General features: G+C 38.3%; 2 pseudogenes; one reads left to right on the top strand and one right to left on the bottom strand.

Moving 5' to 3' along the window:
* Positions 1–363: 363 nt before the first annotated feature.
* On the top strand, positions 364–8,994 carry LOC133773419 (interferon-related developmental regulator 1-like; annotated as a pseudogene).
* A 15,089-nt stretch (positions 8,995–24,083) lies between these two features.
* Positions 24,084–24,829, bottom strand: LOC133773772 (transcription factor Spi-C-like; annotated as a pseudogene).
* Positions 24,830–26,333: the final 1,504 nt, after the last annotated feature.

Below are 26,333 nucleotides of genomic sequence, written 5' to 3'. Positions count from 1 at the left end.
AATTAGGGTTCATTACTTTTAAAGTGACAGCATAGAGTAAAATTATGCCACTCACATTATCTAAAAAATGTTTTTACATGTTGAATTTACATAAAAGGAATAAATCATTCTTCACAGCAGATGAGCTGAAAAATAAATACATTTGTAAGAAGATGAAGTACTTGGAAGTAATAAAGATGTGAAACTAGAAAAAATAGAGGACCATGACTTTCGTACAAGATAAATTAGTCTTTGAGAAAAAAAAATGTTACATACACGGACAAGATATTCTACTACTGGATAGTCTCACTACATGACTCAAGAATGTTTCACTGAACTGTTTGCTATCCTATAAGCACAAACTTAGCCACCTGTCATGCCCAAATGATCAAACTGCCAGAGTACAAGCTGAAGGGATTAACTGACCTAACCCTGGATAAGAGTACAAAGACAAGGCAGGCAGCTTTTAAAGATATTAAAAATGTGCTGGCTTCAAAATTACAGTATACATTTATTCTGGAAACAAAAATAATTTTTGTTGATAGCAATGAACATGCTCTGAAAAAAAGGGAAGATTGAGGAGCAACGTGCAGCTACAGCATTAGCATCTGTTCTTTGTAGTCACTTGGGCCCTGAAAGTAAAGAGATTTTTTTAAAAATTCTTGGACCAGTTCTAAAGAAAATAGTTTTTGATTGGACAGCTAGTGTCCAGGAGAGGTAAACCTATGTGACTTGCTTTGGTGTTTGCCATTTTATTGTCTCAGACGACATTACCAAGTTGCAGTTAACCCTAGAATGTTTCAAAAATAAATATCTTCACCATATCCTATCTCAAAGCAAAAATGATAATGTTATTTGTGGCCCTAACACAGTGCTTCATATCGGCTCACTTCTCATCTGGAGATTGTTACTGACCTTATGCTCAATAAGAGAAGTCAAGAAAAAATGCATTTCCATAAACTTCCAAACCTGCTCCTGTGATACTGATGTTTCTTTGGCACTTCTCTTTGAATTGGCCAGAGCGATTGAGGCTAACTTTTTTGTTTTTTTTTTTTCATTTGTTTGTTTGTGTTTTGACAGGCAGAGTGGACAGTGAGAGAGAGAGACAGAGAGAAAGGTCTTCCTTTTTCTGTTGGTTCACCCCCCAATGGCCGCTGCGGCCGGTGCACCACGCTGATACAAAGGCAGGAGCCAGGTGCTTCTCCTGGTCTCCCTTGTGGGTACAGGGCCCAAGGACTTGGGCCATCCTCCACTGCACTCACTTGGAGTCTGCCTCAGATGCTTAGGGTGTTGGTCACAGATGAAAATAAACACTGAGCCAGGCAAAACCCAGGAGCCTGGAACTCCATCTAGGTCTCTCACATGGATGGCAGAGACTCAAGTTCTTGAGCCATAATCTGCTGTCTCCCATGATACATACTAACAGGAAGCTGGAGTTAGAAATGGACACTCAAAGCCAGGCAGTCCAGTGTGGGGATGCTGGTATCTATCAAGCATCTTACCCACAGCATCAGAATCTCACCCCAAAAGATTTATTTTAGCAGTAGTATTTAAGTTCCTCTTTATTTAAAAAAAAAAAAACATTCATTGCACTTAAATTCAGTATGTAACCTCTTTTATAACTATAATTTTGGTCAGAAAAATGAAGACTTGCTGGCAGACACAAGCAAATCCCTTCTACTTTTTCTAGTGTTTATCAGTATCAATTTATATGGGTTCCACAACATGAAAAATATTGAGAAGCACTGTAATGTTCAAGCCTCCTTTCCTATTTATTGGCCAGATAAATTAATCGTAGGACATGGGCACTTAAAATCAAAGGGAATGCAGATATACTATTCTATATATTTTTTAAAGGTATCAGAGTGGAGAGACAATGACTGCTGTAGTTTTTCTATTTCTTGGGCCATATAGTAGGGGAGGATTAACATCCCCTAATTCTCCTTCAGGCCAGCAAAATTACTGTTTCAAGGAGAAAACCATAAGTAAGCTAGGGCTCCTACTGCTGGGGTTGGTTCCTTCTGTCTTTTAATTATGGAATTTCCTCTTAGGTTCATAGCAATAGTCCTGGTTCTCAGTGACAATCATGGGTTTTGTTTCTCATTTCTTCTCTAAACCTCTCTTCAAATCAGGAGTTGATAGGTAACAGATGGATAGCATTATTATATTCAGCTTTCTGCATGCAGTAGCCTTTTGACTACCCTGATCTCTATCTCTTATAGTATATTCATTATTTACAATGATTCAGTGCTGTGCCACTTCTTTCTCATGGTTTTCTCTTTCCGGCATTAATAATTCCTTGCCTTTCACTTCTACTCATGTCTATAACTAATTCACTTACTACAGCATTTCCTATGTACCTTGAAAGGCAGTTTCAGTTACTCTACAATCTAAAATCAGTACCCAGCCTGCTGGTATAAGGAGCAAGAGAAACGTACATGGGGTACAGGGACATTTGGTGCAGCGGAAGGATGCCCACATCCAGTCTTGGAGTGTCTGAGTTCAAGTCCTGGCTCTGTCTCCAATCCTAGCTTCCTTCTAATACACATCCTGGAGGCAACAGGTTATGGCTTAAGTAGCTGGATCCCTGCCACCCTCATGGGAGACCTGGACAGAGTTCCTGGCTCCGGGTATGGCCTTGCTCAGTAACCTGGATGTTCACAAGCATCTGGAGAGTGAACCAATGCATGAGAGACCTGTCTTTCAAATAAAATAAAATTATATGTATTATACACACATACATATTTTAAGTATACACACACACACATTTGGAGTACATCAGTCTATAGGGTAACAGACTTGTCAGGTGTAAATCATGGTCAAGTCAAGGTTTTTCAGTTAATTCTTCGCTACTGTCTGGATCTGGAAAAACTGGGAAGGTGACTCGTTTTCAAAGTTTAGGTGGTTTCCATATTATGCTGCCTTGAGATTTTAAACACTTCAACCTTCATACCATTAAAAAATTATACACACCAGAACAGCACTGTTGTGAACTAGAGATTTAGTAAGACAGCATAAGTAACAGCTTTAACATCTAAAACTATACACGACTTTTTTTATACACAGAATGCTGAGCCTCAGATTTAAATATCTGTTACAAGGACAGATAGCCTATCTAGCTATTAAACTCTCCACAATCACATCCAAACGAGGCAATTCATGTTGTGTCACTTCTTCCTTGTACTTTGCTGCCAGAATTCAGTTATCTGTATTTTAAAGCCTTGTGTATTATTCTTTTACAGTTAATTTATTTGAAAGGCAGAGTTATAGACAGAGGGAGAGACAGAGAGACAGTTTTTTCATCCACTGAGTGGTTCTTCCCCAAATGGTCACAATAGTTGAGATTTCAAAAAGCTTAAAACAGGAACCTTGAACTCCAGTGGTGACTCACATAGGTGGCAGGGGTCCATGTTTTGCTGCTTTCCAAGGTGTATTAGCAGGGAGATGGATCAGAAGCAGAGCAGCTGGGAATCAAAACACTGCTTACATGGAATCCTAGCTTTGCAGGCAGCAGTTTAACCCACTGACACCACACACCAGGCCACTCTATTTGGTTACAAATCTTCATAGATTATTTTTTTTTAAATTATTTATTTGACAGGCAGAGTTACAGACAGTGAGAGGAAGAGACAGGGAGAAAAGTCTTCCATCTACCAATTCACTCTGCAAATGGCCACAATGGAAGGTGCTGGGCCAATCTGAAGCCAGGAGCCTGGAGCCTCTTCTGGGTCTCCCACGTGGGTGTAGGGGCCCAAGCACTTGGGCCATCTTCCACTGCTTGCCCAGGCCACAGCAGAGAGCTGAATTGGAAGAGGAGCACCCGAGACTAGAACTGGCACTATATGGGATGCTACAAGTGGAGATTAACCTACTGTGCCACAGCACCAGTCCCAACCTCTATGTTATTCTACAGCTTTCTTCATCAGCAATTGCTGTTATTAATCATAGCTACACTGCCTGTGATGAAAAGGCAAACTTAAGTTCTGAATATATAAAAAATGTAGATCATATTATAAGTATTTTATACCTGTAAACAAATATCACAATACTGTTTTTTTAAAGATGTATTTATTTATTTGAAAGTCAATTATATAGAGAGAAGGAGAGGCAGAGAGAGAGAGAGAAAAGTCTTCCATTTACTGGTTCACTCCTCAGATGGCTGCACTGATCTGGATCCAGGAGTCAGGAGCTTCTTCTGGGTCTCCCATATGGGTGCAGGAGCCCAAGGACCTGGGCCATCTTCTACTGCTTTCCCTGGCCATAGAGAGCTGGATTAAAAGTGGAGCAGCTAGGACTTGAACTAGTGCCTATATGGGATGCTAGTACTGCAGGCGGCGGCTTTACCCGTTATGCTAACCATAATGTTTTATAGACAATTCCCAGCTTTATAATAATGTGAGAACAAAATATCACAACTGGAATATGTTCTAAAACAATGCTAGTAAGTAGATGGAAACAGTTAAAGTAATAACAGTTTAAGCATTGTTAAAAGGAAAAAAATTTTTTTTATTTAAATAGGACCAATGAAGGGACCCAACTCCAGAGGAGAGTAGATTTTGTATGATTTTATCCTGGGCTTTGAAAAGTTAATTCTATTTACCAAACTACAGGGTCTTTAAGTTTTAGAAACTCTGTAAATAATATATTAAATTATTCAATTTACTTAAAAACAATCTTAAGATATGTCTACTAACATTAGAAGTTTGGAAAACTATATATATATATATTTTTTTAAATTTATTTGACAGAGTTAGACAGTGAGAGAGAGAGACACACACAGAGAGAAAGGTCTTCCTTCCATTGGTTCATCCCCCAAATGGCTGCCACAGCTGGAGTTACGCTGATCCGAAGCCAGGAGCCAGGTGCTTCCTCCTGGTCTCCCATGCAGGTGCAGGGGCCCAAGCACCTGGGCCATCTTCCACTGCCTTCCTGGGCCACAGCAGAGAGCTGGCCTGGAAGAGGAGTAACTGGGTCGAGAACCCGGCGCCCATGTGGGATGCCGGCACCGCAGACAAAAGATTAACCAAGTGAGCCACAGTGCCAGCCCTGGAAAACTATATTTTGAATTCCTAATAACTGAGCCAATTTTTGGCTAGAAAACTTTATATTTGAAAATGAAAAATATTCCTTGGCCACAAACTTGGATCTCCAAAGAGAATGTGAGAAAATTTAATTTAAAAACTAATAATTCTCCAAACAAATTCTAGTTCAAATATATTTCTGTCTTTTTCATAAGAAATTTAATAAGAAATAATAAAATTAAAATGATATAAATACAGCCAAAATTAATAACAGTAATATATCCATGCATATGAGCTAGTATTATAACTTATGAGGAACTGTTCATTAAAGTTTTATGACTATCCAGCCACTGTGGAAGACAGTAGGGAGATACCTCAGAAATCTGAATATAGACCTACCATATGACCCAGCCATCCCACTCCTGGAAATCTACCCAAGGGAAATGCAATCGGCATATGAAAGAATTTATGCACCTCAATTCACAACAGCTAAGATCTGAAATCAACCCAAATGTCTATCAACTGAAGACTGGATAAAGAAATTATGGGTTATGTACACCATGGAATACTGCAAAACAGTAAAAAGATAAATGAAATCCTATCATTTGCAACAAAATGAATGCAACTAGAAAACATTACACTTAGTGAAATAAGCCAGTCCCAAAAGGAAAAATACCATATGGTCTCCCTAATATTGGTAACGAATAGAGCACTTAAAAGGTAATCTATAAAAGTGAAATTGATCCTTTGAGATGCAATGACTTTGAACAGCCCTTGTCTTGACTATTGAATAACAGTTTTGGTTTTCATACTATTTGTTGAACTCTTTACATAGTATAGAGTTAATCTTACATATAAAGTTAATTGAAAATAGATCTTAGTAAAAAATAAGAATGGGAATAGCTGACAAGGAGGAAGAAGGGTGGGAGTGCATGTCAGAGGGTGAATAGTGAGAAGAATCACTATGTTCCTAAAGTTGTATTTATGAAATGCATGAAGTTTGTATACCTTAGATAAAAGGTTTCTGGGGAAAAATTTTTACAACTATATCTACAGTAGTTTAGAAAACAGAATTAACATTATCCCAAAGATGTTATTTTTGTCACCAATTTTTCTTGCCTTTATCTTCAGCTTCTCTTTATTACGGAAGAACTGTTTCTATTTTGTTTTTTTCTCATTGTTCATGGTATCCCCTTTTTTTTTTCAGTCACCTAATATGAAATCAGCACTATTATACATGTTGACCAGAAAGTGAAATCAGTCAGTATTCTCTTGAAACACTCAGAGAATCATGGAGAACTCAGGCAAGTAAATTCATCCTGGTGGTATCTGGATTGTACACCATAAGCCCAGAGAAGAAATACTGGGCCAGACCAGACAATACTCAGTCTCCCAGCAGAAATGACTTCCAATCAAGTTTGGAAGGATGATTAGAAGACTGTTGAATGAAGGTACATTAGCATGAAAACAGTCAAACTTGGAGAATAAATGAGTTAGAGAGATGAAGCTAGGTAAGAATTTTACTTAATTTTCCCTTCTACTTTATAGTTTGTTAAAAAACTTTTAACCTCTTTTTAGAAACATGCATCTTTAAGTCTAAAAGGCCTTCGTCCTTACCTATTGAACAATGAGATCTAAAATTTATCTTGCTTGTTTTAAATATTGATATACAGCTCAATTATCATAATCTTCACATTCATGAAGTACACAAACAAGAGTAGATGAGTATATTTACAATGTTGCTACTCCATCACTAAACTGATGTTTTATTCACTCCTAACAAGTAACTTCCTATATACTCCACCCTCTTCTATCCTTAGTAACTACTAATGGACTCTCTGTATCTAAGAGTTTGTTCGTTCTGGACATCTTATACCAATGAAAAAAATGTGTGGTGTTGTGTTTGGCTTCTCTTACTTTGTGAATGCCTTCAAGGTTCATCTATGTTGTAATATATAATTTTTTCATATTAAAATAGGATTCTGTTGTAAAGATAATCACTTTCTGTTTGTCCATTCATAACATATGGACATTGCAAAGTTGCCAAACTTTGGCTGTTATAAATGCTGTTATACAAGTTTTTATATGAACATATACATCCAAGAAGTTGAAAAATACTCAACACGAGATAAATTGCTGAGTCATATGGTTAACTACTAGATAATTTCCACAACTACTTTTATTATTTCATATTTCCACCTGCAATGTATGAGGTTATAATATCTCTGTGACCTCACCAGTGCCCATTTTTGTCCAATTCTTCTTCATTTTGTCTGTATAGTAGTTGTGCAGTGATATTTCATTGTGTTTTAATTTTCTTACTGACTAATGACATTGCCAAGGTTTTCAATGTGACTTCTGGCTACTGCAGTACTATTCAAGTACCTTTTCCATTTTGAAAGTGGCTTATCTTTTGTTTGAGTTACTTATATATCCTGAATACTAAACCCTTTTCACATTTTTGATCTGCAATATTTTCTCCCATTGTGAGTGTTCCTTCCTTCCTGATCACACTCTTTCAATATAGAAGTATTTTTATTATGTTTACCTTATTATTTGATTGCTTGTGCTTTGGTATTATATCTTGAAACTGCTAATTCAAGGCATATATACATTTTCACCAATGGTTGTTCCTAAAGTTTTACTATTTTAACTCTTAGCTTTCAGTCTTTGATCAAAATTTTAGTTTATATTTGCATATGGTAGATTTGGGGGTCCTACATTATTCTTTTGCTTCTGAATATCCTATTGTCTAAGCACCACACTTCATAACTGAAGAGACTATTCTTGTAGTACTGATTGGTGTTAATGCCCTTGCCAAAAGTCCATTGGCCATAATGTGTGTTTCTGGGTTCTCAATCCTACTGGTTTAGATACCTACACTCATATTATTCACATGCCATACTGTCTTGATTACCATAGCTTTGTAGTAAGGTGTGAAATTGGAAATTGTGAATCTAACAACTTCCTTCTGAAAGAAAACATTTTCAACAATATTTTCAGTCTGTTAGCCTTGTACATTTTGTTAGATTCATTTCCATGTATTTTATTCCCTTTGATACTATTAATAGAAATGATTCCTTTTAATTTAGTCTGTTCTTAACAAAGTATTTAAAAACCCAAGTACACAATGTAATTCATTTATTCTAATAGCAATGTAGAAAGTTCACGTAAGTTTCCTGCCTAATTATACTGGTTACAATCTCTAATACAATACTGAATAGAAGCAAAAAGAGAATAAGTCCTTGCCTTATTCATGACTCAAAAGAGAAAGTCATCCATGATTAAATATGTTAGCTATACAGCTTTTATAATTGATCTGTATCAGGACAAGGAAGTTCCCTTCAGTTCCAAGGCTAAATGTTTTAACACAAATACACTGTTCAATTTAACAAATGTTATCTCTGCATCTATTGAACTGAACATATGGCTTTTTTCCTTTATTAGTAAGGCAAATTCTAACAACTGAATTTTTTCTATGTTAAGTTCAACTTCATATTCCTATAATAAATTCCTCTTGTCTATGACATATGATCATTTTTATCTCTAGTTTAGGGAATTTTCTAGTATTCTTTGTTAAAGATGTTTACACCTATATTCCTAATTGTCCTCTAGGTCTAGGTTATCTCTTTGTGGGAAGTATTTTAATTACTACCTTTGTTTTCGTACAAAGTCTATTCAGATTTTCTATGTGTTAGAGTGAAATTCAGTAGTCTGAGACTTTTATGAATTCATCCATTTCATCTATTTCGTCTTGTTGACACACAATTGTTGATAATTACCTTATAATCCTTTTTATTTCTAGACACTTGGTAGTAATGTCCTTTTTCATTTCAAATGGAGTATTCTCTACTTCGTCAGTCCAGCTGCCCATTTACTCTATGAATCAAGGTTTTGCTTCCTCGTATTTGTTTTTCTGTCTTCTTCCTCTACTTTAACAGGATTTTTCAGCAAGTGGACAGATCAAATGGTGATCACTGTTTGGGGACGTTGATTGGGGAAATCAAAACTCTTTCTTCACATCCAGTGTCTACTAAGCTGCTGTATTGCAACTATGACTGTAAGGTTGTTAGCTTTCAAATCAACTGTGGCCCCAAGGAGATAAGGTTGGAGCTAGCTCAAGTGAAATGAAAAGAAACTTTCTTGAGCACTCTTTATTTATTGCATGTCTTAAATTTCCCAAAGTTCTGAAAAGTTAAAAACTGGCAAAAAAATATCAAAATGGAAAAGCAAATATCTAGAGGTAACTGCTGTGTGAAGTGTCCTCTTCACTTGTGTTTGTTATTAAGTATATGTTATTTATGCTTTATAAAGCCATAAATATTATTATAACCTAGACAGGAGTGAAATAAATTCATTTATACAGTACCTTTTAGATTTTCATTAATTTATTCCTTATTCCCACCTAGGATTATTTTCCTTTTGACTAATTTCCTAAATGGGAGTCTGATGATATATTTTGTTTCTTTGTCTGAAAAATGTCTTTCCATTATTGAAGAATACTCTTAACAAGTATATAATTCTTGCTCATCTCCACCACAATACACTGTATGTTTGCAAAATTGGAGAATGTGAGGGTTTGGGTGATGTTCCCTTGCTCACAGGAAGGTGAATGTTGACTAGGGCACAAAGCACTCAAATATAGAATGAAATGACCAAAGTTGGGCTTAAGGATCCCCCACCCTTGTGAACCCAAATTCTGTACCTCTTAACCTCTCAGCTACTCTGAAATCTTTGACACCATTTAATTTTCTCTTTTAGCCCTACTAACAGTAAAAAGATAATTTGCAAGGTCCCCTGGTAATGCTATTCTTATTCATTACCCCTTTGACATCAAAGATTCCCTATGGCACATACACACAGGCATAACCACACTTCTGTCTGTATTTTCCAATACAATGGAATTAATTCTTCAAGTTTTTCTTCCTTTATCTTGACTCTCTTTTAGCTTTCTTGCAAATCATGTCCTTCTGATGAATTCCTTTTTTTGATTTCACTATCTATTCCTCTGTGCACTAAGGCACAGAATCTGGGAATTATCTATTGAATTATTTAGTTTCATTTATGAAAATGTAATACTTATTATGCATCTTTCCTCCAAACTGAATGTAACCATCTCTTATCTTTGCTTGGTGAAATTCTGCGCAGTTCTTTACAGCCAGCTTTAAAACAAACAGGTGCTGGTGCAGTGGTGTAGTGGGCTAAGCCTCTACCTAAGGCACTGGCATCCCATATGGGCTCTAGTTCATGTCCCAGCTGCTCCTCTTCCCATCCAGCTCTCTGCTGTGGCCTGGGAAGGCAGTAGAAGATGGCCCAAGTGCCTGGGCTCCTGCACCCATGTTGGGGACCTGAAGGAGATTCCTGTCTCCTGGCTTTAGATCAGCCCAGTCTGGCTGTCTCCCTCTCTCTATAACTCTACCTTTCAAAAAAATTAAAATCTTTAAAACAAACAGACAAAAACCACAAAACCCTCAACTTTCTCCTAATACATCCTCTCCACTTTATGAATCATCAAAACTCCCTCTTTTTTTAAGATTTATTTATTTATTCAAAAGTCAGAGTTACACAGAGAGTACAGGCAGAGAGAGAGCTGAGAGAGAGAGATCTTCCATACACTGGTTCACTGCCCAATTGGCCACAATGGCAGGAGCTGTGCCCATCCAAATCCAGGAGCCTGAGCTTCTTCTGGGTCTCCCACGTGGGAGCAGGGGACCAACGGATTGGGCCATCTTCTACTGCTTTCCCAGGCCATAGCAGAGATCTGGATCGAAGTGGAGCAGCCGGGTCTTAAACCGCCACTCATATGGGATGCTGGCACTGCAGGCAGTGGCTTTACCCACTACGCCACAGTGCCAGCCCCAAAACTCCCTCTTCTGTACCCATACACTCTGTACATTCTTTGTAGTCCCTTATGTTCTATTTTAAATGATTTTTATTTTACTTACCTTATCTAAATTTTAAGATCTCCTTTTGTTACTTCTCTAATCACGATTATGTAAAAATGGCTATTAGGCTGCATTTAGCATACCTTCAAAATAGTATTTCTTGTGAAATATAAGAAGGTTACAATGTATTCATTTATGAGGCTGTATGGAGTCAGTGTAAGAAATGTGACTAGTTTTGTGGAGAAAATTCTGAATAGCAAAGATAGCTACAAAACTCTAGACTGTGAAAAAAATCCACACTTTGATACTAAACACTATTTCAGAAGCTGCATTAACTGTATTTTCATGTCAAAGTTTTATTTAGTTACCTAAATAAATCACCTATGCATACTCCCACTTTTAAACTTATGATTATATAATTTCAAGAACTCTATTTAATGCTGAATAATGAAGAAACTAGAATTAATAAAATTGAAAGCAGAAGGTAATAAATTATTCCAATTAAACAAAGTTCATAGTGCTAGTATATTTCTAATGAGATCATTAATATTGCTTACACTTAATTTTCAATATTTAATTCTTAAACTTCAGGAATTAGCCCAATTTACAATGCATAGAATGTAGTATAAAATTATCAAGTAAAAGATCCAACAATTAAAAAGTAAAGCCCTTCAAAAAGCTTACAGAATATATGTATTACGCAAACTATGAGTAGATTCCAAAATCTTGCACAAAGAAAATGTATTTTGGGGGCTGGCCCTGTAGCAAAGTAGGCTAAGCCTCCCACTGTGGGGCCAGCATCCCAAACAGGCACTGGTTTAAGCAACAGCTGCTCCTCTTCTGATCCAGCTCTCTGCCATGGCCTGGGAAAGCAGAAGATGGCTCAAGTACTTGGGCCCCTGCACCTACGTGGGAGACCTGGAACAAACTCTGCTCCTGGATTTGGATCCACTCAGATCTGTCCATTGTGGCCATCTGAGGAGTGAACCAGCAGATGGAAGACCTTTCTCTCTGTTTCTCCCTCTCTATTTTTGTAACTCTCTATATAAAATAAACAAAATCTTTTAAATACCATATTAGTTCTATTTTCCAGGTGCTTTCTGACAAAGGCTTCACAAAGTTTATGTAAAAGTGAAACTAAATAAGCTAAATTATTCATGAACTTTTTGAAGAAGCTCATGTATTGTTAGAAGGAAAATGTCTTAGTCCAAGTAATTTTACTTTCATATAGCAATGCAAAACAAAAATGATTCATGAAGTAGGCAGCTATCAGAATCAGAGCAAGTTCTTAGAATTCAAACAATGATGATCTGGCATTTATAAGAAAACAGAAATGAGGTATTGATTTAATTGTTCACAGCCTATTCAACCAATCAGTTAACTGGCTACAGCTTAACTATGTAATTGTTTACAGCCTAATCAATTGACAGGGGCAAAGGCTATTTGCAACCACCCAAATAACTCTGTTGTGTTTCTACTGGATTGGTCTGATGGGCCCAGTTCATGTGTTCAGTACAACTCTACCACCTCCCACAGATTTTGATGCTCTCCTCCTTTTGATCAAGCTCATCTCAATAGGTTTACCGAAAACATAGGACGTAAGTGGCACCCTTAGTCATCATCAACCTGGGTTCCAGTCTCCACACATCATCTTGAGTTTATGGCAACCTCATGATACCACATTTCCGTGAGTTTTAACTCAAACTGAAGATAGACCATTTAGGATTCAGCAGATGTCTCAACATAGTGATTTAAGACCTTGAGAGAATATAGTCATTAGTAACAGTCTCCATGCTGTACTATTAAGAGAATTCCAAGAGTTTGGAAAAAGCTTTTTAGTCTGGGTCACCATGAACCAGCCATCCTAAAATCAAGTGATCAAAGAATAGAAATACAACTCAAAGGGTTGGATAAGCTGCTGCTTGAGTTTGCCTGCATGATTTATCAGAGAGCCCGCTGACTCCCAGCTCCTCCACTTGTAATTTAGCTCCCTGCTATATCTGGGAGGCAGCAGAATATGATTCAACTACTTGAGTTCCTGCTATTCATGTGGGAGACAAAATAGAGCTCCTAGCTTCACCCTGACCTAGTCCAAATGCTGAAGCCATTTAGGGAGTGAATCAGCATATGAAAGATTTCTCTCTCTCTGTCATTGTGCTTTTCAAACAAAAAAAATACAACTCAAAGATTTATAATCATTTATTTGACCATATTTCCCATGCAGTATAACTCATCAAATAATCTCTTCAGTTTAAGATATTTTGGGGCTGGTGCTGTGGCACAACAGGTTAAAGCCCTAGCCTGAGGCACTGGCATCCCATATGGCTGCCGGTTCGAGACCCAGCTGCTCACTTCCAATTCAGCTCTCTGCTATGGCTTGGGAAAGCAGTGGAAGATGGCCCAAGTTCTTTGGCCCCTGCACCTGTATGGGAGACCCAGAGAAAGCTCCTCACTCCTGGCTTTGGATTGGCGCAGTTCTGGCCATTGTGGACAATTGGGAAGTGAACCATCAGATGGAAGAACTCTCTCTGCCTCTCCCTCCCTCTGTGTAACTCTGACTTTCAAATAAATAAATAAATCTTAAAAAAATGTTTTAGGGGTTCCAGTGATGCTTCTGGAATGATCCAAACTGAGTTTAAAGTCAAAAGATCTAACCTAGAACTTGAATTTTAGAGGTCTGTCAAATATCCAAGGCTCAAAACGCACTCGAAATAAGAGCACAGGTCACAACAATAAGGTAACTAAAATGGCAGTCAAAAGAATTCAAAGATCACTCCAAAAAGCCACAAAACTGTAGGAAAAATACTCGGCTTTCTATGGACAGGATGGCTTCCTTAAGTGCTTTTAAGATCTTACACTACGCTATTTCCTGTTAAAGGCAGGTCAATTTTACCAAAAAAAAAAAAAAATCCTGTTTTAATACAAATAAGAAAATTCTAATTCAGTAGTTACTTCTGATATTAATGCTAAGTTTTTCTTCTTAAATTCCTTTATGATTTTAGACAGCTAAGAAAATTTCTTTCACAAACTTTTTATAAATTTCTTTTATCTCCCTTCAACTATTTCTCCTATATTCACACTTCCTCTACTCTTTTTGGAATTATCATTCTACTTCAAGCCAAAAAATTACTTTTTCTCTTAAAAAACACATTTTAACCCCTTTATCATCACCCACTAAAAACATGTCCACTTCCTCTGAATAAGAAGCTATTTCCAGGCCGGCACCGTGGCTTAACAGGCTAATCCTCCGCCTTGCGGCGCCGGCACACCGGGTTCTAGTCCCAGTTGGGGTGCTGGATTCTATCCCAGTTGCTCCTCTTCCAGGCCAGCTCTCTGCTATGGCCCGGGAAGGCAGTGGAGGATGGCCCAAGTCCTTGGGCCCTGCACCTGCATGAGAGACCGGGAGAAGGGCCTGGCTCCTAGCTTCGGATCAGCACGATGTGCCGGCCGCAGCAGCCATTGGAAGGTGAACCAACGGCAAAAAGGAAGACCTTTCGCTCTGTCTCTCTCTCACTATCCACTCTACCTGTCAAAAAAATAAAATTTTAAAAAATATTAAAAAAAAAAAAAGAAGAAGTAGTTATTTCTAGGGGCTGGCGCTGTGGCACACACAGCATGTTAATGCCCTGGCCTGAAGTGCCGGCATTCCATATGGGCACCAGTTCTAGTCCCAGCTATTCCTCTTCCGATCCAGCTCTCTGCTATGGCCTGGGAAAGCAGAAGAAGATGGCCCAAGTCCTTGGGCCCCTGCGCCTGCATGGGAGACCTGGAAGAAGCTCCAGGCTACTGGCTTCAGATTGGCACAGCTCTGGCCATTGCAGCCAATTGGGAAGTGAAACAGAGGATGGAAGATCTCTCTCTCTCTCTGCTCTCTCTCTGCCTGTACTCTCTGTGTAACTCTGACTTTTGAATAAATAAATAAACCTTAAAAAAAAAGAAAAAAGGAAAAAAAGAAGTTATTTCTAGTTGCCTTCCATTATTCTCCTGGCCCTAGTAGAACACGTTACACGTATGATATAGCCAAATATCTGTTCAACAGGTTATTACTCAATGTTTTCCAACACATAACATCACAGTTTCTCAATGATCACAGTCAATGGTTATTTTCTCTTCAGAACAGTTTCAAATAGCCTATCCTAACCAATGCAGGAAATCAGGAAGTCTACCACAAGCCCAAACCATACTTATTCTGTCTTCACACCATCCATCAACAAACAATAAAGTCAGAGTGGTTGAGGAACAAGTTTTAGTCTTTTAACTTAATTGAAAATAAATGACATTTCTACCCTTGAATTCCTCAGAACAAGACTTCATGTCTTCAAGCTGCAGAAGTTATGACAAAATCATCTATGATTTGCCACACCCGTTTATACTCACTTTATATATTCACTCTTAATGAATTCATGGAACTAGTCAGTCATTTGGAGGAGTCTAGAAGATATTACTCCCAAATATTACTTAAGTATATTAATTAAGTTGAAGATATTTGGGAAAACCAAAATGGAGGGTTTTTTTTAAGTTCTCTATTTAAATGGAAAGCTTCCAAAAGGTACACCATCGGCCAATTCTCTGAAGATTACCTCTTATCACAGCAGAAGAGCTATACCATGCCCAGACATGAACTATTTTTCTAAAGGCTCATTCGTCCTTCTTCAAAAATCATTCAGTAAGGATATTTTCTTCAACCCTTGACCCTTTTACTCATTTCAGCAAAAGAGTAGAGTCACAGAATCTTTGTTCTATGATTGCAGTCACAGTGCTCACTGTAAACAGATCAGGGCTACATACCCTTATCTGCTATGACAAAGGAAAAAGCACTTAAGACAAAATGATCTTAATGAGGTTTGTTACACAGACCTAAATTACCTTCTTCACTGTAAGAAGCTCCCAGTGATCTACTCTTCTCTCTCCTCTGGGTGCAGAGAGGGAGACAGACCCATAAATGAGACTGAATCCACAGATGTCAATTCCCTTCACTAAAGACAAGTCTCAAAATAACAAAAGCACACAGCTTCCCAACCGAACCTATATACTTTAAATAACAGTTCAGGGAAGGCCCAATTAACAAATGCCAGACAAAAAGCATTTTCAATGCCAGACTAAGATATTTTGTTATTGTCTGAAGCTTAAAATGTTAACCAGGCAAAAAGTGGTTAAAGCAACAGACACTGGTTTAAGGGCTCGAATTGTATACACTTTTTTCCTTGCTGTAAAGTTTAGTTTTTTAAAAGCGTCCATTGTTAAAAGTTAACTCCACTGATTCTGTGGCGTTTTTGAATCTTCTTTTTCTCACGTGCTCTACACATAATTTTTTCCAAACCCAAACTTCTTCATTGTAGTCACTGTAATTCCAAGTTATTTCTATGAAATTTCACCCATTAGCCTTTAAAAAACACTAGAGATTCTAAGAATTTTTACACCTGCATTCAGCTGAAGTTTCAAGTGCAGAAACAGAACTGGAACCAATACAGTTTCTGTCTGACTCAGGTAGCTGCCACAAAACCTAAAAAGCTTATCCAGCCTCTTATAGCACAAAATGATAGGTGGTAGCCCTTCAAGGTGATGTGCTCTCAGAACATAAACTAATCCTGGATGGAGTTCCACCTGACAGGGTACTAGATTCCCCGAATCCAGAAGAATCTATGATTCCCTATCTGTTAATAACTTCAACAGCCTATTGAAACCAGCTTAGTCTTGTCAGACCTACTCACAGACCTGAGGCCTTCCTGCAGGACCTACTTCAATTGCTTCCAAACTCAGCTCTGTTTCTGACTCAGGACCTGGAACTCCTGTATCAGCAATCTTGCAGCTGTCCCAACTTGCAATCCCAGTTTGAACCAAAGATATGCTAAAACTCAGAAAGAGCAAACACAAGTCTGTGGAGCTTCAAAATCCAAGATAGATAGGACCAAGGCAAAATAAGCACTTATGCTCTGTTACCCGATGTTTCTGGGACTCACCATTCCCAGAAGCATCAAGAAACTCTGCTCCAAATCTCACTGAGTATGCCAAACTGTCACTAAAACAGACTAACTCAGGGGTGATAAACCTTTTCTATGTCAAGGGTCAATTTGATATTTATAACATAATTAACAGATCATACAAAATATCAACTTAAAATTAGCCTGCTACAGATTTATTGGATTTTGAATCCCACCTGCGGTTGCTCCAGCAGGACGAGAGCAAATACTTTTGTGGGCCTGAAATGGCCCTCAGGCTGGATGTTCACCCTTGAACTAAATTCAGTGGAGTTTTCTATTAGTCCTTTTTTGTTACTTTAACTAAAATCCTTGATAGGAGCATCTCAGAAAAGTTATCTCAGCTTATAATTTGGAGGTCACAGTTCAGGATCAGACAGCTCCATAGCCTGATGTTTGGTAGAAGCTCCCCTAGGTGGTACAGAGAAAATATCACACGATTAGTCAGCAAGCACAGAGAGAGTAGCTAGGTAGAATGTGAAGTCAAACATGCAACCCTCTCACAAGAACCACTCTCAGAGGACATGCCCCTAATGACTTAAAAACCTTCCACCAGCCCAACCTCTCAGATGTCATAATTAAATCAAGTTTCCACCCTTGATGCATCAGCTATTAACATTAAGACATCAGAGTCTGAATATCTGCATAAATTTAGAGGAAACAAGTTCAACGTAACCCATTACAAGGTTACTCCAGCAAAGCAAAAGAGTAAAGATCCACAAACCAGGCAGCTCCCCAAACCAGAACAAGTTCTGAGAATTCCGACAAGTGCCATCAGACAGCATGTATTAAAAAAAGGAACTGAGGCATAGAAAGCAACTTAATTGGCTACAACTTCATCAACCAATCAATGGTGATAACTTAGCTGGCCACCTTCTTAATTACTATGCTTAAAATATGTTTGACCTGTTAGATCCTCTGCAGGGATTCAATTCAAATCCATGGCTTCCCATAAATTTTATTTACGTAGATAGTTAGGACTGAGGCAAAATAAACATTGGGATCCTAAATGCAGTCAAGAATAAAACTAGATCAAAAATTGCGCTCTAGAAGTTTTACAGTTTACTAAAATTAGACTTAAATTTTGGTTCTAAGCTTTTTATGAGCCAATGTCAGGAGGGAAGCATAATCAGCAGTATAAATCAAAGCCTTAAAAACCCAACAGCAAATGGACAGTTCAGTAAAATCATATCATGTACTCAGAATGGAAACTAATTTCTCACAAGTATCTTCATAAAGACAAAAAGTATCATTTAATAACTACCGTCACATTTTACCATAAAATATGAAATGCTTTCAATGGACTCTTTTATTGAGCAAATACACATATCAATTTGATAAATCAACATGAGTAACAAGGAAGATAAAATTTACTTATATGCCAAACCCGTTATCCTACTTAATGCTAGCAGTATTTTTATTAGCATATGCCTTAAATCTGATTTCTTGTTAACTCTTAAATTCTGAGGAAAAGTCAACAAAATTTCCAAATATTCTTAAATGATTCTTGAAAGGGTTCTCCACAAAAAGATAAAATCCTTAGTATTTGTATTGGAAAAATCATGCCAATATCTGCTTATCCCTCACAGTAAACAATAGGCTGGGGAAGAATGTCTATCAACACACTAAGAAACTGTCAAGTATTTCAGAAAAAATACAGAAATTTAAAAGAACCATAATTCTGGGAAATAGTACTTTGAGAGGAAATAGATGTGAAAAAAAAAAAAAGAGTCCAATCATGTGGGTACAAACTCAGGAAGTTAGTCAAGAAAAAAAGTTATTGAAGTAGAAAATCCATTATTGGGAGCCATTGCTGTATGTGACCCAATGTAAGAAACCTTCCCTGGATACTGTGCCTGGTTATCTGCTTAGTGTAAATGGCCATCTTCTAAGGCATGGCTGCACATCCTTGAGATACCTTCTAAAAATATTCACAACTAGAGCCGGCGCCGCAGCTCACTAGGCTAATCCTCCACCTTGCGGCGCCGGCACACCGGGTTCTAGTCCCGGTCGGGGCACCGATCCTGTCCCGGTTGCCCCTCTTCCAGGCCAGCTCTCTGCTGTGGCCAGGGAGTGCAGTGGAGGATGGCCCAAGTCCTTGGGCCCTGCACCCCATGGGAGACCAGGATAGGTACCTGGCTCCTGCCATCGGATCAGCACGGTGCGCTGGCCACAGCACGCTACCGCGGCGGCCATTGGAGGGTGAACCAACGGCAAAGGAAGACCTTTCTCTCTGTCTCTCTCTCACTGTCCACTCTGCCTGTCAAAAAAAAAAAATATTCACAACTAGATCAACCATCAAATTTTTATTTAGTTGAATGGAATAAAGCCTGAGTGTCCATAGCTTTAATAGTACCTGCAAGTGATTCCAATGTGCTGCCAGTTTTGAGAATTAGTCCTTGACTAACCTATGGCCCTCAAAGTGAGAGTCCCAAACTATTATTATCATAATCACCTGGGAACATGGTAAGTCTATAAATCCTTAGGGTCTAACCCATATCTACTTAATTAGAAACTCTAGGGTGAGTCCAAATTCCTGTGTGTTAACAAGTTTCCCAGGTGATGTGTATTTGTGACACACTGGCTGCAGTCCTCAGCAAAGCATAAGGAGATTACCTTAAGTGGCTTCTGTCAGTGAAATTTCAGCAGGCAAGAATGGTTTTTGGTATTGGGCATTTCATGGGTATTGTTTTCTCTCCATGTAGCCATGGCTAAAATTTCACCTGTCATGACTGACTTTTTGGACAGGATATTTAGAGAGACACTTTTCTCCATCTTCTGTGGTATAAAACCACAATAAAGATATGTCATACAACTTTTAAATGCAGGACTTTTAGGCAAGACAGACTCGTAAGAAGACATAAGATATCATAAGATATTGTTTGAGGGCACAGATCTCAACCTTTGTGAGATTTGTATTTAAGGATTCCAGCTTTCAAGCTTACCAAATGGTATGCTCAGAGATAAGCTGTTTACCATCTTTAAGCTTTGGTTTGCCCACAGCTTGTAGCATCCCCAAAGTTCTATGGAAGGACTTAATACAATTATATATGAAAAGAACATGTACAAAGCCTATTATGTAATGAATTTTCAGTATTGATTTCACTACTTTTGTTGTCATTTTCTTTTAAAAAATATTTTAAATACAGACATAAATAGAATAAAATGAATTGAAATAGATTTAATCATTTTTTAAATTTTTTTAACTTTTATTTAATAAATATAAATTTCCGAAGTACAACTTTTGGATTATAGTGGCTTTCCCCCCCATAACATTCCTCCCACCTGCAGTTGTCCCATCTCCCACTCCCTCTCCCATCCCATTCACATCAAGATTCATTTTTTTTTTCATTTTCAATTCTCTTTATATGCAGATCAATTTAGTATATATTAAGTAAAGCTTTCAACAGTTTGCACCCACATAGAAACACAAAGTATAACATACTGTTTGAGTACTAGTTATAGCATTAAATCACAATGTACAGCACATTAAGGACAGAGATCCTACATGAGGAGTAAGTGCACAGTGACTCCTGTTGTTGACTTAACAATTTGACACTCTTGTTTATGGCATCAGTAATCACCCTAGGCTCTTGTCATGAGTTACCAAGGCTATGGAAGCCTTTTGAGTTCACCGACTTTAATCTTATTCAGACAGGATCATAGTCAAAGTGGAAGTTCTCTCCTCCCTTCAGAGAAAGGTACCTCCTTCTTTGATGACCTGTTCTTTCCACTGGGATCTCACTCACAGAGATCTTTCATTTAGGGTTTGTTTTTTTGTTTTTTGTTTTTTTGTTTTGTTTTGTTTTTTGTTTTTTTCAGAGTGTCTTGGCTTTCCATGCCTGAAATACTCTCATGGGCTTTTCAGCCATATCTGAATGCCTTAAGGGCTGATTCTGAGGCCAGAGTGCCATTTAGGACATCTGCCATTCTATGAGTCTGCTGTGTATCCTGCTTCCCATGTTGGATCGTTCTCTCCCTTTTTTATTCTATCAGTTAGTATTAGCAGACACTTGTCTTGTTTATATGATCCCTTTGACTCTTAGTCCTATCATTATGATCAATTGTGAACTGAAATTGATCACTTGGACTAGTGAGATGGCATTGGTACATGCCACCTTGATGGGATTGTATTGGAATCCTCTGGCACGTTTCTAACTCTACCGTTTGGGGCAAGTCAGCTTGAGCATGTCCCAAATTGTACATCTCTTCCCTCTATTATTCCCACTCTTATATTTAACAGGGATCACTTTTCATTTAAGTTTCAACACTTAAGAATAATTGTGTATTAATTACAGAATTCAACCAATAGTATTAAGTAGAACAAACAGAAAAAAAAAATACTAAAAGGGATAAAGTATTAAGTTGTACATCAACAGTCAGGGCAAGGGCCGATCAAGTCACTCTTTCTCATAGTGTCCATTTCACTTCAACAGGTTTTCTTTTTGGTGCTTGGTTAGTTGTCACCAATCAGGGAGAACATATGACATTTGTCCCTTTTGGACTGGCTTATTTCACTCAGCATGATGTTTTCCAGATTCCTCCATTTTGTTGCAGATGACTGGATTTCATTGTTTTTTTACTGCCGTATAGTATTCTATAGAGTACATATCCCATAATTTCTTTATCCAGTCTACTGTTGATGGGCATTTAGGTTGATTCCATGTCTTAGCTATTGTGAATTGAGCTGCAATAAACATTAAGGTGCAGATCGCTTCAAGATTCATTTTCAATTATCTTTGTACACAGAAGGTCAATTTAGTATATACTAAGTAAATATTTCAACAGTTTGAACCCACACAGAAACACAAAATATAAAGTACTGTTTGAGTACTAGTTATACCATTAATTCACATAGTACAACACATTAAGGACAAAGATCCTACATGGGGAGTAAGTGCACAGTGACTTTCATTGTTGATTTAACAATTGATACTCTTATTTATGACATCAGTAATCATCCGAGGCTCTTGTTATGAGTTACCAAGACTATGGAAGCCTCCCGAGTTTGCCAACTCCAATCTTATTTAGACAAGGCCATAGTCAAAGTGGAAGTTCTCTCCTCCCTTCAGAGAAAGGTATCTCCTTCTTTGATGGCCTGTTCTTTCTGCTGGGATCTCACTCAAAGAGATCTTTTCATTTAGGTCATTTTTTTTTTAACTTTTACTTAGTAGATATAAATTTCCAAAGTACAGTTTATGGATTACAATGGCTTTCCCCCCCCATAACTTCCCTCCCACCCATACCCCTCCCATCTCACACTCCCTCTCCCATTCCATTCACATCAAGATTCATTTTTTATACAGAAGATCAATTTAGTATATATTAAGTAAAGATTTCATCAGTTTGCTCCCACCCAGAACACAAAGTGCCAAATACTGTTTGAGCACTAGTCATATCATTAATTCACATTGAACTACACATTAAGAATGGAGATCCTACATGGGGAGTAAGTGCACAGTGACTCCTGTTGTTGACTTAACAAATTGACACTCTTGTGTAAGGCGTCAGCAATCTCCCCAGGCTCTAGTCATGAGTTGGCAAGGCCATGGAAGCCTCCTGAGTTCGCCGACTCTGATCATATTTGGACAAGGCCATAGTCAAAGTGGAAGTTCTCCCTTAAGAGAAAGGTACCTCCTTCTTTGATGGCCCGTTCTTTCCACTGGGATCTCACTCACAGAGATCTTTCATTTAGGTTTTGTTTTGGTTTGGTTTGGTTTGGTTTTTTTGCCAGAGTGTCTTGTCTTTCCATGCCTGAAATACTCTCATGGGCTTTTTAGCCAGATCTGAATGCTTAAGGGCTGATTCTGAGGGCAGAGTGCTATTTAGGACATCTGCCATTCTATGAGTCTGCTGTGTATCCTACTTCCCATGTTGGGTCATTCTCTCATTTTTAATTTTATCAGTTAGTATTAGCAGACACTAGTCTTGTTTATGTGATCTCTTTGACACTTAATCCTACCATTATGACCAATTGTGAACAGAAATTGATCACTTGGACTAGTGAGATGGCATTGGTACATGCCACCTTGATGGGATTGAATTGGAATCCCCTGGCACGTTTCTAACTCTACCACTAGGAGTAAGTCTGATTGAGCATGTGCCAAACTGTTCATCTCCTGCCTCTCTTATTCCCACTCTTACATTTAACGGGGATCACTTTTCAGTTAAATTTAAACAACTAAGAATAATTGTGTGTTAATTAAAGAGTTCAATGAATAGTATTAAGTAGAACAAAAAAAAAAATACCAAAAGGAATAAAGTAGTGAGTTTTTCCTCAACAGTCAGGACAAGGGCCAATTAAGTCATTGTTTCTCATAGTGTCCATTTCACTTCTTCAACAGGTTTCCTTTTAGGTGCTCAGTTAGCTGTCACCGATCAGGGAGAACATATGATTTTTGTCCCTTTGGGACTGGCCTATTTCATCCAGCATGATGTTTTCCAGATTCTTCCATTTTGCTGCAATGACCGGCCTTCTTTTTTTTTTACTGCTGTATAGTATTCCATTGAGTACACACCCCATAATTTCTTTATCCAGTCTTCTGTTGATAGGGATTTAGGTTGACTCCATGCCCTAGCTATTGTGAATTGAGCTGCAACAAACATTCAGGTGCAACCTGAATATAGCCCTGCCATATAACCCAGCCATCCCACTCCTTGGAATTTACCCAAAGGAAATTAAATTGGCAAATGCAAGCCGGCGCTGCGGCTCAACAGGCTAATCCTCCGCCTTGCGGCGCCGGCACACCGGGTTCTAGTCACGGCGGGGTCACCGATCCTGTCCCGGTTGCCCCTCTTCCAATCCAGCTCTCTGCTGTGGCCAGGGAGTGCAGTGGAGGATGGCCCAAGTGCTTGGGCCCTGCACCCCATGGGAGACCAGGAGAAGCACCTGACTCCTGCCATCGGATCAGCACGGTGCGCTGGCAGCAGCGCACCTACCGCAGCGGCCATTGGAGGGTGAACCAATGGCAAAAAGGAAGACCTTTCTCTCTATCTCTCTCTCTCTCACTGTCCACTCTGCCTGTCCAAAAAAAAAAAAAAAATTGGCAAATGCAGGAGCTGTCTAGACTACTTTTAATGCCTAACTCAGTGTAAATGCTATGTAAATTGTTACATTGTGTTGTTTAGGGAATAATGACAAGAAGTTTAGAAGAGATGCAATTTGTTTTCAAATGTTTGTTATTCCTGACTGGCTGTGGATATGGAAAGCTGACTGTATTTGCTTTGCAAGAAAAATCCTGAGGCTTGTAGAAATTTCAAAACCAGGATACCAAGAAATGGGAGGGTGTTACTTAGCAATCTGGGAGACTTAACTCATAGTAATTGGCATATGTATAGTTGTGATTTGCATTCCAGGCATTTAAACTGAGATATTCCTGATCAGGTTGAAGGTACTGTGAGTAGCAAATCTCTTTCCCCAAGATATAAGATGGAGAGAGTCTTTGGAGAATGGCCTTGCTGAATTGGTAAATTAGTTTTCTCCGGATTTTGGTGATTTCCCCAGTTCTCCCATAATTCCTCAGTGCTCTGGCCATTTTCTGGTAAGTCATGGTCTTCCGGTTACCTTTTCTTTTTCCCCAGAGTTCAGCCAGTTTTTCTTTGTTTTTTTGATACAAATTGAAAGATGCCTTTGTTTTTATCGACCCACTGAATACAGGATGCCATCTCAGGATTACACAGGGATTCGTAAAGGTATTCAAACAGTCTGAGCTTCTTCTTGCCTTTTCCTCCTTTTTGTGGGAAAACAGTAGGTTGCACCAATTGGTTTTCAGTTGCATTCTGCAGAGATTGGTGGACATTTCCTTCAAGATAGAGGTCTGAAACATTGTTTTTTATGGTTCTCCAACTAGGAACAGATTCCTCTGTAGGCACCACTTCGTAGCAGCTGGAGTTTCCTCTGACGTAAGGACAATGACTGATGAAAGCCAGGTAATTTTTGTAATCATGCTTCATTAATAAACTGACAATCCTGCATGGCTCCAATTCATGGTGGCTGTGAGAGAGTGACAGAGAGAAAAGTCCTCCCTCCACTGGTTCACTCCCCCAGTGGCCGCTATGGTCGGCACTGCGCTGATCCCAAGAGAGGAGCCGGGTGTCTCCTCCTGGTCTCCTATGCAGATGCAGGAAGTGCCATCCTCCCAGATTTAATCATTTTTGACATTTTCTCATATTCACTTTATATATATAAACATTATACACACACTTTTTTGAAAGCAGGGTAGGATTCATGAAAAAGATCACAAAATGAGGGAATAAATGTATATTATTAGATAAGGACTATAACTCAGTTAAACATTTACAAATATCTATATCAAGTAATATGGCATATACACATTTTTTACTATTTAAATAACATACACATAAGAAAAAACATGATATATCTTTTCTGTGTCTGAAGTATTTCACCTAGTATAATGATCTGATTCCTAGTATAATGAACCTGGCACACCAGGTTCTAGTCCTGATCGGGGCGCCGGATTCTGTCCTGGTTGCTCCTCTTCCACGCCAGCTCTCTGCTGTGGCCCGGGAGTGCAGTAGAGGATGGCCCAGGTGCTTGGGCCCTGCACCCGCATGGAAGACCAGCAGAAGCACCGGCTCCTGGCTTCGGATCAGCGTGGTGTGCCGACCGCAGCAGCCATTGGGGAGTGAACCAACAGAAAAGGAAAACCTTTCTCTGTCTCTCTCTCACTGTCCACTCTGCCTGTCAAAAAATACATATATACCAAATTTTCATTATTTATTTTTCCATTGAGCAGCTATTACAATTGTGATTCATCTTCTAATTCTTATAATTTTTTCTTGATGTATTCATTATTGATGTATAAAAATGCTACTTATTTTACATATTGATCTAATATTCCACAATATATAAAACTGTCAACTGCAAACAGGGATAATCTTACTTTCTCCTCTAATACTTGTATGTCTTTTATCTGTTTCTGTTGCTTAATGACTGGTTAAACTTTGCAACATTACATTGATTAAGAGTGATGAAATTGAACACCCTTGTCTGGTTCCTTATCTTATAGGAAATGCTTTCAGCTTTTCTCCATTCAGTATGATGTTGGATGTGAGTTTGTCCTACATAGTCTTAACTGTGTTGTGTTCCTTCTATACATAAATTTTCCAAGATTTTTATCAGGCATAGATGTTCAATTTTATTGACTGCTTTGCGCATATATCTACTGAGTTGATCATGATTTTTACCCTTAATTCTGTAGATGTGATATACTGTTTATCGATCTGTACATTTTGAACCATCCCTGCATCCCTGAGCTAAATCCCACTTATGAATGATGTTTTTGATGCACTGTTGGTGTCAATTTATTAGCATTTTGTTGAAAATTTTGTATATGTGTTCCTTGAAAATGTTGGTATACAATTTTAATTTTTTGTTGTGTCCCATGCACTTTCTTATCTATAAGCATGTGAAGTATGTATTTTCCTGTTCATATGCCCAGATAAAGAAA

Source organism: Lepus europaeus, chromosome 14, assembly GCF_033115175.1.
Source record: "Lepus europaeus isolate LE1 chromosome 14, mLepTim1.pri, whole genome shotgun sequence".
Lineage (NCBI taxonomy): Eukaryota > Metazoa > Chordata > Mammalia > Lagomorpha > Leporidae > Lepus > Lepus europaeus.
This window is presented reverse-complemented; position numbering and strand designations above follow the sequence as displayed.